Source organism: Pyxicephalus adspersus, chromosome 2 (assembly GCF_032062135.1).
Source record: "Pyxicephalus adspersus chromosome 2, UCB_Pads_2.0, whole genome shotgun sequence".
In the NCBI taxonomy this organism is placed as follows: domain Eukaryota; kingdom Metazoa; phylum Chordata; class Amphibia; order Anura; family Pyxicephalidae; genus Pyxicephalus; species Pyxicephalus adspersus.
Window position 1 is genome coordinate 146,257,885 of NC_092859.1, and position 17,047 is coordinate 146,274,931.

The window sequence follows — 17,047 nt, forward strand, 5'->3', positions numbered from 1 at the left end:
GAGCTTAACTGGGTCACCACTGACAAATCAATCCATTAATTTCAAAGAACCAAGCAACTGGTTTCCAAAAGGCCGTCTTCTCTAAGCGTGTGCCTCTCTCATCACCTTCTGATTTACCCTAACTAGGAAAGAGGATAAGTTAGTGTAGCAGGAAAGACAAAACGATTGTAGGGTGTATTAAAAGTAAGTGACCTGAATTGATATCAGACAGAGCATACTTGCTGCAGTGGGTAGCTAGTGGCCTTTTTTACCTTTCTGACACCTCAAGACTTGTAAATACAGACATACACTGGGGGAAATTGATTTTAACTCCTCATTTCCCATAGGAATTGATTGACAATCTGGACACGACTGCAAATTAGGAGACTTGGCTTGTTTTCTGGCTAGACAGGAGAAGAAGAAAATATCAGTGGCTAAAAGTAAGTTGTATTTAGTTGAGTTTTGAAATGTTAAAAAACAACTCAAGGAAAATATATATATATATAAAAAAAAATCCCTGATGGAGAATATTCCAAGTCTGTGTGTTTCAAGTGGAGTAATTGATTCTCCACCAGGGAATATTTCAGTGAATGTCAGATTCGCTGCTTTATAAATAGATCGATTAGGTATTTCTTCACAGCTAGTGTTATTTTCTAGACTATATTAAAGCAAACCTATCACCACATTTGTAACAATATACAAAAGAGTGGCAAATTCTTTTGTTTATTTAAAAAAGTTGTGTTTTTTTACATTTTTTCCAAAAATGAAAAAAACATTTTCCAAAGATGAAAAAGTAAAGACTGAATGGAAAACCCAGAGCCTCCTTGGGTACATATGTCCCATATCCCAGGAGGCTGCGGGATGCTCCTTCTGTGTCCCAGGTAAGCGCGTTACCCAATCTCGCTCCTGTGATGAAGGAAGAACCAGGAAAAGGACGGAGGTCCTTTTGAAGGAGATGGCGGTGAACGATGTCCACTTCACACTGGGAAGAAGAAGAAGGAAGATTGGACAGTGCAGGACCTACTGGACTACTGGACTAGGATCGCGGAGTGATCAAAGGCTTTCCACCTATAAAGGTGTTATATATTTTTTTTAAATTAAAAGTTCTGCTTTAACTTCAAATCACAAATTCAATCATTTACAGGCAGGATGGCAGTTTAGTGAAAAATTTCACTTTTTTATAGCTAAATAACACATTTTCATAGAGGTGTGTATATCCACCCTAAAAGTGGGACACAAGGATTATGGTGAGGGCCTATGAGGTGAGCCTAAAGGAAACTAATCTATGGGTTGAGGACTTTGAGCTTTAGACTGTTAACAAGAGGTTTTTGCTTGTTCTACTTCCAATGCAGATACAAAAAATGGATATACTAAAAGGGGGGTTAATCTTCATTTTAGGAAAATTAGAGCCCTGCAAATTATTTCTTTAAGCTCCTGCAAAAATTAGTACAAATTGCTACAAATTAGTTTTGTTGTTTGTATCTGGGTTAATTGAGCTGCTTCATTAGATCCTGCTTCATACACAATGGAGAGTCATTGCCCACAAACAAACTCATAGCAGCTGATAACTAATGTAAATGTTGCCTGGTAAGCCCACTGTCAAGGGAGATACTGGTCAGCATTGCCACTGGCGGGTGCTCATCAGTGGCAATGCATCTGATTACCTTGCTCAATAATGCAGTGCATTGAACTCGGGGCTTCTATGGAGTAGAATGTATGGATCCACAACACAACTAGGGCAACACGAACCAAAAAGTCCCCACCTAATAAGTAAGAAACATAGTAGAGCATACATAAAACAGACTGTTGGTGTCAGCATGGGCACCTGTGTACATCTTCACCACTCTGCAGGTCTTCCCCAAACTCAGGCTACAAGTTGCTTATGTTGATGATTCCAGAGGTTAGTGTGGGTGGTAACAATAGCTGGGTCATGGATGCTTTCATATTTCACCCAGCAATAAGATTGGGGATGTTTTCTCCTGTAAATGCCAATCTCACTGCATGTGTTTTTTTCACATTGCCGGAAAAGCTACTTCTGCACATGCCTATATCAGGCATCAAGAGCAACGCAAAGCCTCCTGGCATATGTGACGTAGGTATCCCAGGCTGCGGGCTTCCCATTCAGTTACCATTTGTGTAGTTAAAGACAGAATAGGAGGGGTTTTCCTTTTGTTTTTTTTTTAATAATTTTGAAAAAATAAACATTCATTTTTTACTTTACTGCTTAAATAATTTAGGGGCCAGTTCATATTACGTTAGATACATTGGCCCTGATTTATCAAAGTTCTCCAAGGCTAGAGAGAATACACTTTCGTCAGTGAAGTTGGGTGATCCAGCAAACCTGGGATGGATCTGGTCCAGGATTAAAAACATTTGCTAACAAATAGCTAATGACTTTTAGGAAATCCATTCCAGGTTTGCTGGATTACCCAGCTTCACTGATGAAAGTGTATCCTCTCCAGCCTTGGAGAACCTTAATAAATCAGGGTCATTGTGCTTGGATGCATTGAATCATTGCTCTGGTGCCATTCATCAAGCGTAGGCTCACAAAGCATGTTTGTTGGGGTGTATTAGGCAGCTAATTCAAATGCATGGGCCCCTGCGATCCATGGCATGATAAATGCAATACTATGGATGTAACAGGGCGGATAAGTTTCCTTTAGTAACTTTTGGTCATTGGCCTTCAGTCTAGAAGCTGGTGACATCACCAGAGCCTTTCTGTAACTATCTGGGAAACCCGTGCCATTGGAGTAAGGAGGCGGTGTTCCTGCACACAGTTATATCTGATCAAGCATTTATCAATGGAGGATGGGTAGCTTACAATTAGGTAAGTATATCTGGAATTGAAAGGCCATAAAGAAGTAGTCACAATTTAAACAGTTTCTGCAGCAGGTGTTTAGTTTTCACTTAATGAGTGAACTGACCCAGATTGCTCTTCTTCACACATTCATATGCAACAGTGGATCAATCAGCAGAATTGATGCTTTGGAATCACACTTTCAGAATGTCCATTTGCGCTTCCCAGGATATCATTTACTCATTCTTTATCACCTTCTACTGAAGAAGCCAGCAAGTCGGTCACCATTGTTATAGTATAGTAAGCCCATTCACTAAAATCTCTCAGCTTTAATATGGTAATGCCATTTAAAAAGTAATTTCTTTATTTTTCATTCTGTAGCTCGTATTAAATTATTACTCATGATCATGCATTAAAGGTCTTTGTCCAAGAACTTCCTAATACCAGCAATCTATCTCCATTAATATTCAATCAGCCACACGGGCTACAATATGACAGATTCTTCAGACATTATTAATGCACGATCCACTGTTCTTACCATCAAGATAGCAATGTATGATCCATACCCATACTGGATTTACATTCCTGGAAACTATCATTTGTGAAAATCTCGGGTTCAGCCCTCCAACACTTCTGCCAAAATCCTCCCCAAAACTAATTACATGTTTAGAGGAAGACAATGAGCCATTGCCTTGATGATTCCGATTGGACAAATTTTGGAAATGTGGACAACAACCATTAAGTGCTCTCTCAGCGTGTATGCTTCTCAGACTGAACATAAGGTTGTGTTCAGATGGTATAAATATTACCTTCTTTGTTTTCAGAATTGCTCTGATGTATCATATCCGGTGGTTGTGTCTTAAGGTGGTGAAACTGTGTTTTAGGGTTCATAATCTGCCTTGCACTTTATTGAGCTATTTATTGACCTGTGGGAGAACTCTTTAGGGAACCACCACTATAATTACTATATCAACAGCTCACAGTATATTAGTGTGGTGTTTAGTGGGAAGAATTCATTTTACATTGCTGGCCATTGGGAGGAATGTAAACCCTTATAGATAGCCAAAAAGATCATTGGTGTCACCTAAACTGACCTGAAGGAAATTTATATTCTGGAAAACTCTATATGCAGTGCCACTAATCCAACCATTGCTCAGTCCTGGAAAACCCCTTCTCTTAGCTCAGGCATGTCCAATGTCCGGCCCGGGGGCCAATTGCGGCCCGTGTTTAGATTTCCACCGACCCGCAGCCTCTGTCATAAAATCAATAATATGCCAGCACTCTTGACCACAGTATAAAAATTTACGCATACAAAAAAGCTATTTTTTATTTAATTTGAGTTGATCTCGGCGAGCATAATCAGCAGGACGGGAGTCCCCATGTGTGCACAGGAAATCCCCTACATCATTATAGTGGGCGTGTACTGTTCGGGACCATGCCCACTTGATTCCAAGAACGTGCTCTGCACGAAGCCTGCACTGACACCGGACTCAGTGCACAGGAAATCCCTCATGTTAGCCTGGTTGGCGTGTGCTGTGTGGGACCCGCACAGACCATGCCCACACTAACCCTGAGTACGTGCTGAATGGTCGGCCCCCACACATTTCCACCTCACCAAATCTGGCCCTCTTTGCAAAAAGTTTGGACACCCCTTTATTAGCTTCTAAGCAGCCCTCAATAGGCTGAATGGGAATATGGTTAATGAGAAGTTGACTTTTATAGCTTTAGACAAACATTGCATTTATAAATATTTGGACTCCTTGGATTGGTCATGTGTTGCCAAGTTTGTAATCTCTAACTTTCTAAAAGTTAATAATGCTGAGTGACATGTTTTATAATTTTTAGGTTTATGCCTTTTTATACCTTTATGGGCTCCTGATATGATATGTTGCAGTTTTCTAAGAAACTTTTCTGGAAATCTAAATTCTCCTGTTGGCTACTTATTTTATTTCTTTCCACTCTTATTTGCCTTATCCCCCTTTTTTTCTGTACATATATTTTTCATGACTGTTTAGAACTTATCCTCTGCACTTTGTATCTGACTGTGGATGATTGTTTTTGTACCTTTTTCTAAAACTCTTCAAAAATAACATTGACAGAAAATCTGAGTGTCCTCCAGTATCATGGAGGAGGCCAGTGGTGACCCGCCAAAAGATCCAAAAACTTGTCTGTACAGAAGTCGTTAACAAATCCTCACTCAAAATGATTATTAAAAATAATTTCAGGCAATAACAATTTAAAGTACGTACTTGGCCATTTAACTGTTTGCTGGATTGGTTGCATGTAAAGAAGAAGAGATCCCAGAGAGGCTGCAGGTGACCTGCAGTACCAATATGCAACAAAGGATAAAAAAAGTAAAAAAAAAATAAAAAAAAACTTTAGTATACTAAATATCATTCAGTAACATATTACATCTACTTTAATCCTGTGCTGAGAATAAGAATTCTTTCTTTAAAACAAGAACAAATAAAAAAAGGTAAAATCATAATTAAATCCAACTGGAAAAGGAAATGAAAATCTCCCAGTCCATATAAAAGGAGATTGTAGAACTCCATTGTCTTATAGTATAAGTGAATGAAAAAACCAGACCCACTGAATGGGTTAAGACCAAAAGCCTAAAAAACAAACACAATCATTTGGATTATTTGGGATACGCAACAACAAATCTGAAGAGGAAGCACAGAAAACAAACTGCTAATAATACCTGTCGTATTTTTTAATGGCTTAATTATAGTTATGAAAATAAATGTCACTACTTATTAAAGCATTCTGAAAAATTGCTCTAAAATATATCAAAGCAAAAAAGCTTCCAATTCTACAATTTACCCTAAAAAACAGATTTAATTTTTTGGGGTTTTATTAAATGATTATTATATTTTATTGCTGTGAAATCACTTAGATTATATTGTAGAAATATTTTGAGAGAATTGTTTTTTTTCTTCTTTATTATTTTTTACTTTTTTATTTTATCTTTTAATTTATTTTTTTAACTTTTTAATTTCTTTTTGGTGTCTTATTTTTTTTTTCAAACCTTTTATTTACTTTTTTGCAACCCTCAAAAAATTGCAAATACTTATAATATAAGTATCAGCCAAATTGGGTTTTGCACATGGCCTTTGAAAACATTTTTTTCCCTGTTGTTTGTACAAAATATTTTTTTGTCTGCAAATCCATCCCCCAGTGAAGGACAGACCAAACTAATTTATTTCCTTATTAATAGCTATTCTTAGCGTTTGCAGCCAATCTGGTTGTCATAGTTACAGTGATTAGTAAAGGCTAAAATATCAAGCCAGTCTTGAGGGAGGAGAGACATTCTGTACCTCAACATACAGTAACCAAGGTCAGCAGGTACATCTAATCCTCCCAACCTCGTCCTTGATTATTGGAAGCTACAAGGAAGCAGAGAATGTGGCAGCTGGCTGCCAAATAGACTCCGCCACACCAACCTCAATTTGCTTCCCTCAGGCTCGCCGTGATAAACAACTGCACTTTAAACCCATGCTAAAACGAGGAAACCATCTGCTTTTCCAATATAGAAAATGATCATGCTCGACGAGCCCTATTGTTCAATTACACGTTGGCACTTGGCACCTCCGTCTCTACCTTTGCAGTGTCACTACTTCTCATTAGAACACTTAATGCCGCGATTCATCTTCACGGCGGATTTGTAACGCGGTCATCAAATATTATGATTGTAGACAATATTGTAGCCATAATAATATTATAATGAGATAACTTTTTATACGCTACCATTCAAATTTATTGTCTGTAATGATAATCCTTTTTTACGTGTTTTGCTGCAAATAAATTTGGTGTGCATTTCTAGGCTTCAATTACGCTGTGACTGTGGAATAAATACAGCGCGCTGCGTTACATAGTTATGTAGTAGGTCGGGTTAAAAAAGGACGTAAGTCCATCAAGTTCAACCTCTAGAGAAATAAACATCCCAGGTAATAAACCCTATAAGATATAGTTGGTCTAGAGGAAGGCAAATAAAAACCCTCGTACAATTTGCTTCAACAGGGGAAAAAAAATTCCTTCCTGATTTAATGAGGCAATCGGATGTTCCCTGGATCAACAGTCCCTGTTATTTTTACTTTTAATCCTTAATACTCAGTTATATATTGTGTGCTTCTAGAAATCATCCAGATTTTTCTTAAAGCAATCTATAGTAGTTGCTGAAACTACTTCCTGAGGGAGCCGATTCCACATTTTCACAGACCTTACCGTGAAGAATCCCTTCCTTATCCGGAGCTTAAACTTCGTTTCCTCCAGAGTGCCCTCTTGTTCTTTGTAATGATCTCAAAGTGAATAATTGGGAAGTGAGTTCTCTATTTGGACCATTTATATATTTATACAAGGTGATCATATCCCCCCTTATACGTCTCTTCTCAAGGGAGAATAGATTCAGTTCAGCTAATCTCTCCTCATAGCTGAGCTCCTCCATTCCTTTTATTAGTTTAGTTGCCCTTCTCTGCACTCTCTCAAATTCCACAATGTCCTTTTTGTGAACTGGTACCCAAAACTGGGCTGCATATTCCAGATGTGGTCTGACCAATGCTTTGTACAGGGGCAGGATAATGTCTCCATCTATATTAAATGTCATTTGCCACTTGGCTGCCCAATCAAACAGTACATACATCCTGTATAGATTTAATTCCATTATATAGTTTGGTGTCATCTGCAAACATAGAAATGGTACTTTTAATCCCAAACTCTATATCATTTATAAAGATGGTAAACAGTAAAGGTCCCAACACTGAACCCTGGGGTACTCCACTAATAACTATAGAACAGGATATCTCTATGCTCTGTGGACAGATGCAGTTACACAATCGGTTTTTGCATTTATAGTTTAGTTCCAATAGTAAAATCTAAAATTCAGATGAATCATCATGATGGTTTTAGGTTGTTAACTTCTATTATATTTTGAGTTTAGTTGGAACATTAAAACAGAACTAAACTGGTTGGGGGTTAATGAGATTCCGCCATAATCAGCAAGCATGACCAGTTGCTAATTCTTGCCAATTATTACACATACTCACCGATGTTCAGCTGCATCCCCAGAAGGCGCCATCTTTGCTGCCAGTTCAGTGGCAGACTTCCATGAGGATGATAATCCATTACGGTTATTGGACGGCCTTCGATGGTGTAACTCCTGGGAATGTGCAGAAATGACATTGTGTTCAGCGGCTGGCTCTATGTGTAACTTCAGTGTAGAGCTTACACAAAGGCCCTGATTTATTACAGTTCTCTAAGGCTGGTAAGAATACACTTTAATCAGTGAAGCTGGATGACCCGGCAAACCTGGTATGGATCTGGTCCAGGATTCAAAACATTTGCTAACAAATAGCTAATGACTTTTAGGAAATCCATTCCAGGTTTTCTGTTTCACCCAGCTTCACTGATTAAAGTGTATTCTCTCTAGCCTTGGAGAGCTTTAATAAATTGGGGCCAAAGAGCCACCAGAAGCCAGGTACATAGCATGTGTCTTTTGTCAATTAGTACAACCTTCAGGGGACCTTTTGTTTTTTTAAATTAGGTCACATTTAAGGTTTACTGCACTGCACCATTATATAAAAAGGACTATCACCCCATACACTCCTGTTTCCACATCTCCCCTTCACCTATTTATTGGAAAATATCAAATCATTCTTAATATTATCAAATCAGTGTGTAAGTATATTACACAATGTACCTCTTCATCAGGTAACACGCATGGGCTAACTTATTCATGATACACATGTGCAGAGATATTGTCAGAATTTCCACATACACAGGCAGAGGAGCGCTGCCCACCATCCCAGCACTTCTATATCATGAACATTACAATTATCATCTCCCTCCCCATCCCGCTTCAGAGCAGAGGCTAATGAACACTAGAATGTATGTGAATGTTAAAATATGAAGAAATGCAATTTAGAAAATGAAAATGCATTTGGAAAATTTTTGAAAGACTCCATTTAAGTGGACTTAAAAGCCAAACTAAAGGTCATCAATTCCATGCAATTTGCTTGTGACGGAAAAAAAAAAAGAAAAAGCATAATGCAAATGGTATGAAGTTTAGAAGCTTTGCAATGCTCTATATCCCCTCCCTGGTTTGAAGAGCAATAGAGACACCAAGGATTGGAAGGAAGGAGCTGATCGTGAGCAAGGCAAAAGCCGACAATGCTTAATGAGAAATTGCTGTAATCAGGACAGGCAGAGTATGATAAACACTGACAGCCAATGACTTAAGCTGCGTACACACTTGCAATTTTTGTCGTTGGAAAGGATCTTTCACGATCCTTTCCAACGACAAGGGAGTGCACGATGCATGAACGGTGCTGTACATACAGCACCGTTCATGCTCTATGGAGAGGGGAGGGGGAGAGCGACGGAGCGGCACCCGCGCTCCGCGCTCTCCCCTTCCCTTTCATTAGGATCGGCTGTCGTCCGTCGTCCGTGGATCCGGGAGGTCGGTCGTCCGGACGATGGACGACACCGACTGTACACACGGTAGATTTTCGCCCGATAAAAAAATCTGACGTGTGTACGTAGCTTTAGTCAGAACTTATATTTTTGATGCCATAGCTGTCATAGGTGGAAGTAGGCACTGATACAGATTCTTATGATTATGTGTAATCAATACTTGGTTGTTTGGAGATCCTAATAGCTGTTTCATTATAGAACACAGAAACATTTTTATATTATGGTTTTCCCAATGGGAACCAAAGAGCTGAATACCTTTATAATTGTGTGTGTGGGGAGGAATGTCTGAATTAAATACAGTAATGTTTATTGTCGTATTCAGACCTTGGCGTATTATGTCATGTACTGTATGCATATTAACATGGTAATTTAAAGTGGCATTAAGGCAGCTCATTCTAGGAAATTAGCAATTAAAACACATCAATATTTTAAAAGAAAGAGAATATGCAGAATTGTTTCAAATACAGCAAGTCACAGTGCATAGTAACGTGTTGCCTTGTGTTATAGTATTCTGCAATGCATGCACATAACCTCCTCCTCTCTGGTATTCCACTAACCCGACTCTCTCCTCTACAATCTATTATGAATGCTGCAGCCAGACTCATCCATCCTTCCCTCCGCTCCTCTTCTGCTGCCTCTCTTTGTAATTCTCTCTATTGGCTTCCATTTCACCTAAGAATCTAATTCAAGCTCCTGTGCTTTGCCTTCAAATCCCTCCACAGTTATTGTCCCACTTACATTTCTGACCTGATAGAAAAATACTCCCCCAGCCGCTCTCTCCGCTCCTCCAATGACCTACTAATGACTTCCTCACTCATAACCTCATCACACGCACAGCTCCAAGACTTTTCTAGAGCCGCCCTAACTCTCTGGAATGGTCTTCCTCCTTTTCGGCTTAAACCCTCACACCCCATTCCATTCCCCATATCCCCCCCTGCAATGGCGTGATACATCTTAGATTGTAACAATTAGGGCCAGGGTCATCTCTTCCTCCTGTTCCATTGTCTGTATCTGTCTGTCATTTGCAACCCCTATTTAATGTACAGTGCTGAGTAACGTTTTGGCGTTATATAAATACTGTTTCATAATAATAAAGCACATCAGAGCTGTGCATCAGAGTTCAATGAATTGCACCACAACGCAAAGTATGCATTTTAACAACACCCCATAAATATGGGCCACTGGCGACTCAGGCCTTGTCTATTGGCGGAGGATAAACACTTGACCTGGGTCCCCTGGTGTTTAAGGACAAGCATTATGACATCACAAAGTGGCATAATAGGACCAGTCAAGAGAACAGCAGAGACCAGCAAGTATTTGCTTTTCCCCACAAAACAGGCAACACATAAGGTTCATGTATTTTTCACGGGCAGTAATTGATTCTCACCAGGGAATGTCTGAGGGAATGTCAGATTCCCCTATTTTATAAATAGAACTTATAGAGGACCATTGCAGGCTTTCCACCCAAAGATGGGAAACATTGTTCCTGGAAGCGACATGTCACTACCCCAAATGTGCAACATGCTTGGATTGACCTGTGGTGCACTTTGCTTTGAATCTGCAAGCGACTAACTGTGCTATTTGGCAACCATGGACTCAAATCTAATAAGCTGTTAGAAGCTATTGCACTGCCTTCATTTAAAATATAAAAAGAATAGGGACAAAGAAGGACACTGAGTAAAAACTCAGAAAGTATTTTAAAAAAATAAAGATTAAGTAATAAACACAAAAGCAGTCTATACACAAGTATTAAATGCATACTTTACCATTTAATAAATCAATGTCACTCTTTACAAAAGGTCAACTATACAGATTATTTGAAAAGCAAAAATCATATGTTGTATTTGGAACTTTACAGCTAAAACATTTTATATGGATTTTTTTTTAATACAAACATATTTAAAATAAAACCCTAAAAATGTAAGAGCGAAAGAACAGGCTAGAACAGCTAAAAGCTGATATGATTTTTTTGTTATATAAAAAAATATATGTGTTTAGTGTTCTTACACCCACATAAAGAGATTTCACCTTCAAATGACAATGAGAAGCTGAATAGACACAGAGTTCCCATTAAACCTTGAGGTTGAAAATGTTTGACATGAAGTGAGGATCTTGATAGGGTTTGCTTTACAGAAAATCATTTCTCTTTTAAGCGTTAAAGATATTTGTCATTTAAAGAGACGTCTTTATTTGTTTTTAAAGCACTTTTAAAAAAACAAACGGTTAAAACCTTATCCTGCATACCATCACATATGTTATTTTCCTGGAATAAGTACGAGAAGGAGAAAACAAACAAAGGTATATTCAAGTCCGAAAAATAACTACCTTGTCTACTGATTGGAAACATACATTAAAAATATGTAAACATTGCATCTTTATTTCAGACTCATCCAATCTCTCATCATTGGTTCTTTATAAAAGTTCAAGCTATTCTCTCTATACTTCTATGGAACAATCAATGAAAAGCTATATTTGAATATAATGAATGCTAGGGAGCAGGGTGGTATGGGTTCCATGAACATCAGGTTATATTATTAGGTGGCCAGTTTAGCTGGGATCATACATTCCAATTATCAGAGAGAAATAAACGATTGGGTTTATTTGGAATTCTTCTTTTTTTAACCTCTTTGAGGGCTTTGTTACCTTGGATTCCTCCAGTTCAAGAATCAGCCATTGGCGGGACCAACCCTTCTATTTCAGAGACTTAGGCTGTGTACACACGTTCAATAATTGATGTTGGAAAAGATCTTTCACGAACAACAAAAGTCCTAAAGGTGCATGAAGGAGCGCTGTACATACAGTGCTGTTCTGCTCTATGGAGAGGGAAGAGGGGAGAACAATGGCGTGGCACCCCACTGCACTCTCTCCCCTTCACTTGTATTACAAGGGTTTGTCGTCAGTGGATCTGCCAGGACATATCCATGAACAATGTCGGACGAGCGCTGTACACATGACAGATGCTCATCCGATACCACCCCTGAGGCGATTATCGGAGAATCATCTGACGTGTGTATGTAGCCATTACTTACAAGCTAGCACCAACAACAGGCCTCCTTTCCCCCTTTCATTGGTAAACCGGACTACCCTCCAGGCTTAAAGAAATTTTTTTTTGTCTGATTTGGTAACTCCCATACCATTTAGATTTTACCATTTCCTGGTTAAGGAAGTGGAACATTACTTAGTAATTTCATTAAAAAGAATTCTTTCCCACTATGATCATATCCAAAGATGCAACATTTTATTAGATCAGTCGGTAAGAAGTACAATCTTTTACAACTGCTTTACCTTTTTTTTTCTCCAAGAGTGGAGACGATAGGCTATCATGGAAGAATCAGGGAAGTCATATTCATCATGACCTTGTTGTTCACTTGGTTGTTTATTGCAAGTTCAGGATGTTTCCTTGAAATACTAGGGGTATTTAACAGCATTCTTTGATTCCTCTTTTTAGAAAATCTCCTCTGTTCCATCTATTTTGTATGTTCTTAAACATGATTGGTGAAATGGAATAGGCTAGAGCAGTGTTTCTCTTTTTGGGTTCCTCCAAAGTTTGCTAGGGTTTCCCTAAGCCATGAGCAATTTGTGACTCTCTGGACAGTTTATGTGACACTATCGATCTTTTTGGCTATCTGTAAAGGTGACATTCTTCCCAAAGACCATAACACTAATATATTGTGAGCTGAGGATATAGTAATTATAGCAGGGGAGCTTTTCAGGGGTTCCTTCAAGCTAGAAAGGTCAAGAGACACTGGTCTAGAGCTTTTTCTTTGAATTTAGTTCCTAAGTTCTTTTGTTTTTTTAACCCTCCCCTACTGTAAGTTGTTCTTTACTGCAAGGTGTACCCTTTGCTTGCAGGTCAGCTTGATTTTTCTGGAAGTTGATCAAGGTTCATTATCCACCATTCAAGCCATTCTTCATTGTAACATCATCACTTTCTCTTTTGTCCATGGTCTGAAGGATTAGATACAGTGCTATGGGCTGTAAACCTCTTTACAATGTTGCACACCATGGACACAGGAACATTAGGATTTCTGGAGATGAACTTGTAGCGTTGGGATTGTCCATGGTTTTCTATAATTTGGGTTCAAAAATCCTCAGTCAATTTTTCGCTTTTCTTTCTTTTTTTCATGCACAGCATCACATTTTTGGAAAACAATATTTAGTACAACTCTCATAAGGTGCCAATAATTTAGTCCAGACAATTTTTGACATTTTGTGTGCAACAAAAGAAATAAACATGAAAATACTAGCATTTGAAATTGCAACAATTTTTTGGTTGAAGTGGTACATTTTCTGACATAAATGCAAGGATGGATGTAACTCCAATCCAGCTTGTTTAACCTTCTGTGTCAGCAGTGGGGTCCTCCTGGGTCTCCCGCCATATCGTTCCTTTTCATTCAGATGACAACAGATAGTGTGAGCTGACACTGTTGTACCCTGTGCCTGCAGATCAGCTTGAATTTGTTTGAATGTTGATTGAGGTCCTTTATCCACCATTTGAACGTTGAGATTTCTGGTGGTGGATTTGTAGCCTTGGGATTGTCCATTCTTTTCTATCATTTTGGTTCTCAAATCCTCAGACAATTCTTTGCTCTTTTCTTTTCTCCATGCTCAGTGTTACACACAAACAACGAATTACAAGATTGAGTCAACATTTCTCCACCTTAACTGGTTGCAAGAATTTCCATATTGCTAGCACCTGTTAATTGCTACAGGGGATTTTAATTACAAATAAAAGAGCATCACATGCTTGAAATACAGTTATATAGTACAATTCTGACAAAGTACCAATAATTTTGTTCAGGCCATTTTTGATGTTTTGTGTCCAAGGTCTCATTTTGTTCCCTGCTTTTTTGTGTTTTTCCAAAAGAAATAATAGATAGATAATTGAAGAAGTGAGAATTTGTAATTGAGAAGTGGAGCATTTTCTGATATAAATGCAAAGGTGCCAATATTTTTGGCTATGAATATATAGAGATTATAAATCTTCAGAGTTTCCTCTGTGAAGCAATAATAAAAAGCATGGGGATTCACAATCTTTCTCTAATAGAGAAAATGTATTTTTGAAATCACTAATATTTAACTGCTGCCTTCTCTTTATTTCCCCAAGACTGGAGATTATAGACTATTATGGGAGAGCCAAATTATGGGCCAAAGTATGGATGTTTCCTTGAAATACTAGGCATCTTTAACGCGACACCCCGTAATCTGGCCTGATCTTTGATTCCTCTTGTTTTGGAAGACCTCCTCTGTTCCATCTATTTTGGATGTGATTAAACAAGGTTGGTAAACTCTATGAGATGGAGTAGGCTGGAGAAGTGTTTCTCAGTTAGGGTTTCTCCAGAGGTTGCTCCAGTGTTTTCTAAAGCAATGAGCAATTAGTGACTCTCAGAGGTCAGTTTAAGTGACTCCAATGATCTTTTTGGCTATCTGTAATGGTGACATTCTTCCCAATGGCCAGCAATTTAATTGACATTCTTTCTACATACCACCACACTAATATACTGTGAGTTTTTTTTCCCTTCCCTTACTGTAACTTGTTCCAGTTAATAGAGTAGGCTAGAGCAGTGTTTCTCAATTAGGGTTCCCTCAGAGGTTGTTAGGGGTTCCTGGAGCAATTTGTGCTCATGGGGTCAGTTAACCATAAACACCAATGATCTTTTTTGGCTATCCGTAATTCTTCACTGTTCATAGGCTGCTTCTTCTATGCAAAATCGAGATCTAACACTGCATCAAGTGCTTTCCTCAAACGTTCTAAAAAAAAAAACAAGCGCTTGAACTCATGTCCTCATGCCCTACCTGATGCCAACTGTTTAAAGTTGAACTTTATTTCCACTTTAAAATAAACTTACCTTTGTTACAATGTAATAAAAAGCACAGGGATTCACAATCTTTCTCTATTAGAGAGATCTTTCTATTTTTGAAATCACTAATTACTTCAATGGCCCACCGTTAGAGTTTATATGATATTGATTTTATTTTATTCAAAAATTAAGCAAGCTTGGGGACACATCAATAAAGGTTTCCAAATACCCATGGAGAATTTAATTGCTGAATTCCTTTTTTCTTATTATTATTATTATAAGGAGACTATTCAGCCTCAGTAAAGGCCTGTCTGCTGCAAATTTAATTTAAGCTGTTTGTAAGTATTGTAAATGAAAATGGATCAACAGTTTTCAAAGCTAACAAATTTGTTTGATGCATTTTAATTGACTTATTGCTTTGATGCATTTGTTATAGTAATATTTTATCTGCCACAAGTGAAACTTTTTGTGGATCTAAATTAGAGTGGTGGTTGTTGTGCTTTATTAAGGAATGCACACAATCAAATGGCTGCTGACTGATTTAATATTTGGACTTTGTGATAGCTTTCATTGTTGTATGCATTTTGATAATTTAATCTAACATGCTGGATATCAAAATGTAATTATATTTGTTTCAAACTAGTGGTAAATGCTTGTCATACCTCCCCATGCAATTAGAAGTTGCAATCAGTATATACCTTTTAAACACGTATGTAGTGCAAGAAAATGAGTGATTGGAAATTGAAAATCAATTGGATTAATTATAGTCTAATAGGAAAAAAAAAGAAAAGTTCACTCAGGTAAACCAATAACCTCCGTATGCATAGTTCACAGAGAAGGACAATCTCGGGCAACAGAAATTAAAGTAAAACCCCAGCTCAACTCTCATTTCTAAGTCATAGAAATTGAATTCACATAGCCATCAATATGAGAGCACAGCTTACAAGGCCATGGATATGTGGAACCAGGGTCAGATGTAGCCAAATGTGCAGAACTGACTTGGGCCCCCTTATCCGTGTAAAAGACTTGGGGTACTTGTGGGGGTTCCTTGTGACTAAAGAAGGGCCTTCACAGCAGCATATTTTGCACCTCCCTCTATTCACCGTGTGGATCCAACATTCCCTGCATTTTCGGGGTGTTGCATGTATTTCAGAGTGTCATATGAGTCAAACTGGGGTTCCATTTTAAATTGTTGTATCGTAATACATTACACCCAATTTAAAGTTGGCTGTACAGAGAATGTATAGTCAGATTAAAAAGTGCATGATGAGCACTGGGGGTTTTGGTCATATCAAAGCAGCTTTTTTTGATAAGCAGCTATGTCTGCTGCAATGGAAAACGCATGGGATAACCTACTTTACCTGCAAGTAAAAAGCACATGAATAGGGCAAGCTGCATCCATAGAAATACCACACAATGCAAAGTAGGTCAATTGCAACCTCTGAACTGTCATGTGTACTGCTTAGAGTCAGAGTCAGTTTGCTGACCTAAATTTGGATAGATGTACATTGCAAAATGCGCTAAATACAGAAGGGGAGGAGGCTTCACCTTTTTTATTTCTTAAACAAAAAAAAAATTGTCTATCCTTTTATGTAAAGTAAAAGTTTTGGTGATTGGTCCACTTTAAGGGCAAGAAGTAAATTTATCAGACGTTTAGCAAGCCAGAACACAAATGTGTGTATGTGTAAATATTTTTGCATTACCACTTTCAGTGGGAATTTTGTATTTTCAGCAAATGCCTTTCCTTCAGTCACTTACGTGACTCCTTATGCATGACATACGTGACACTTCTATAGAAAGACCGAACAAAAAAACATCTCCATGTTGCCATAGCCCTTCTGTAACTCTCCTGGTCAGTTGCAGTAAGCAGTACAAAAAAAAAAATTATGACAAGTACACATTTTTTCCCATTCTCTATTGAAAAATTTATTGCTCCACATTTATAGACTTTGAGAGGTCCTAAAGCGGTTAAAACAGTAATACTCTTTTTTTGTTATGG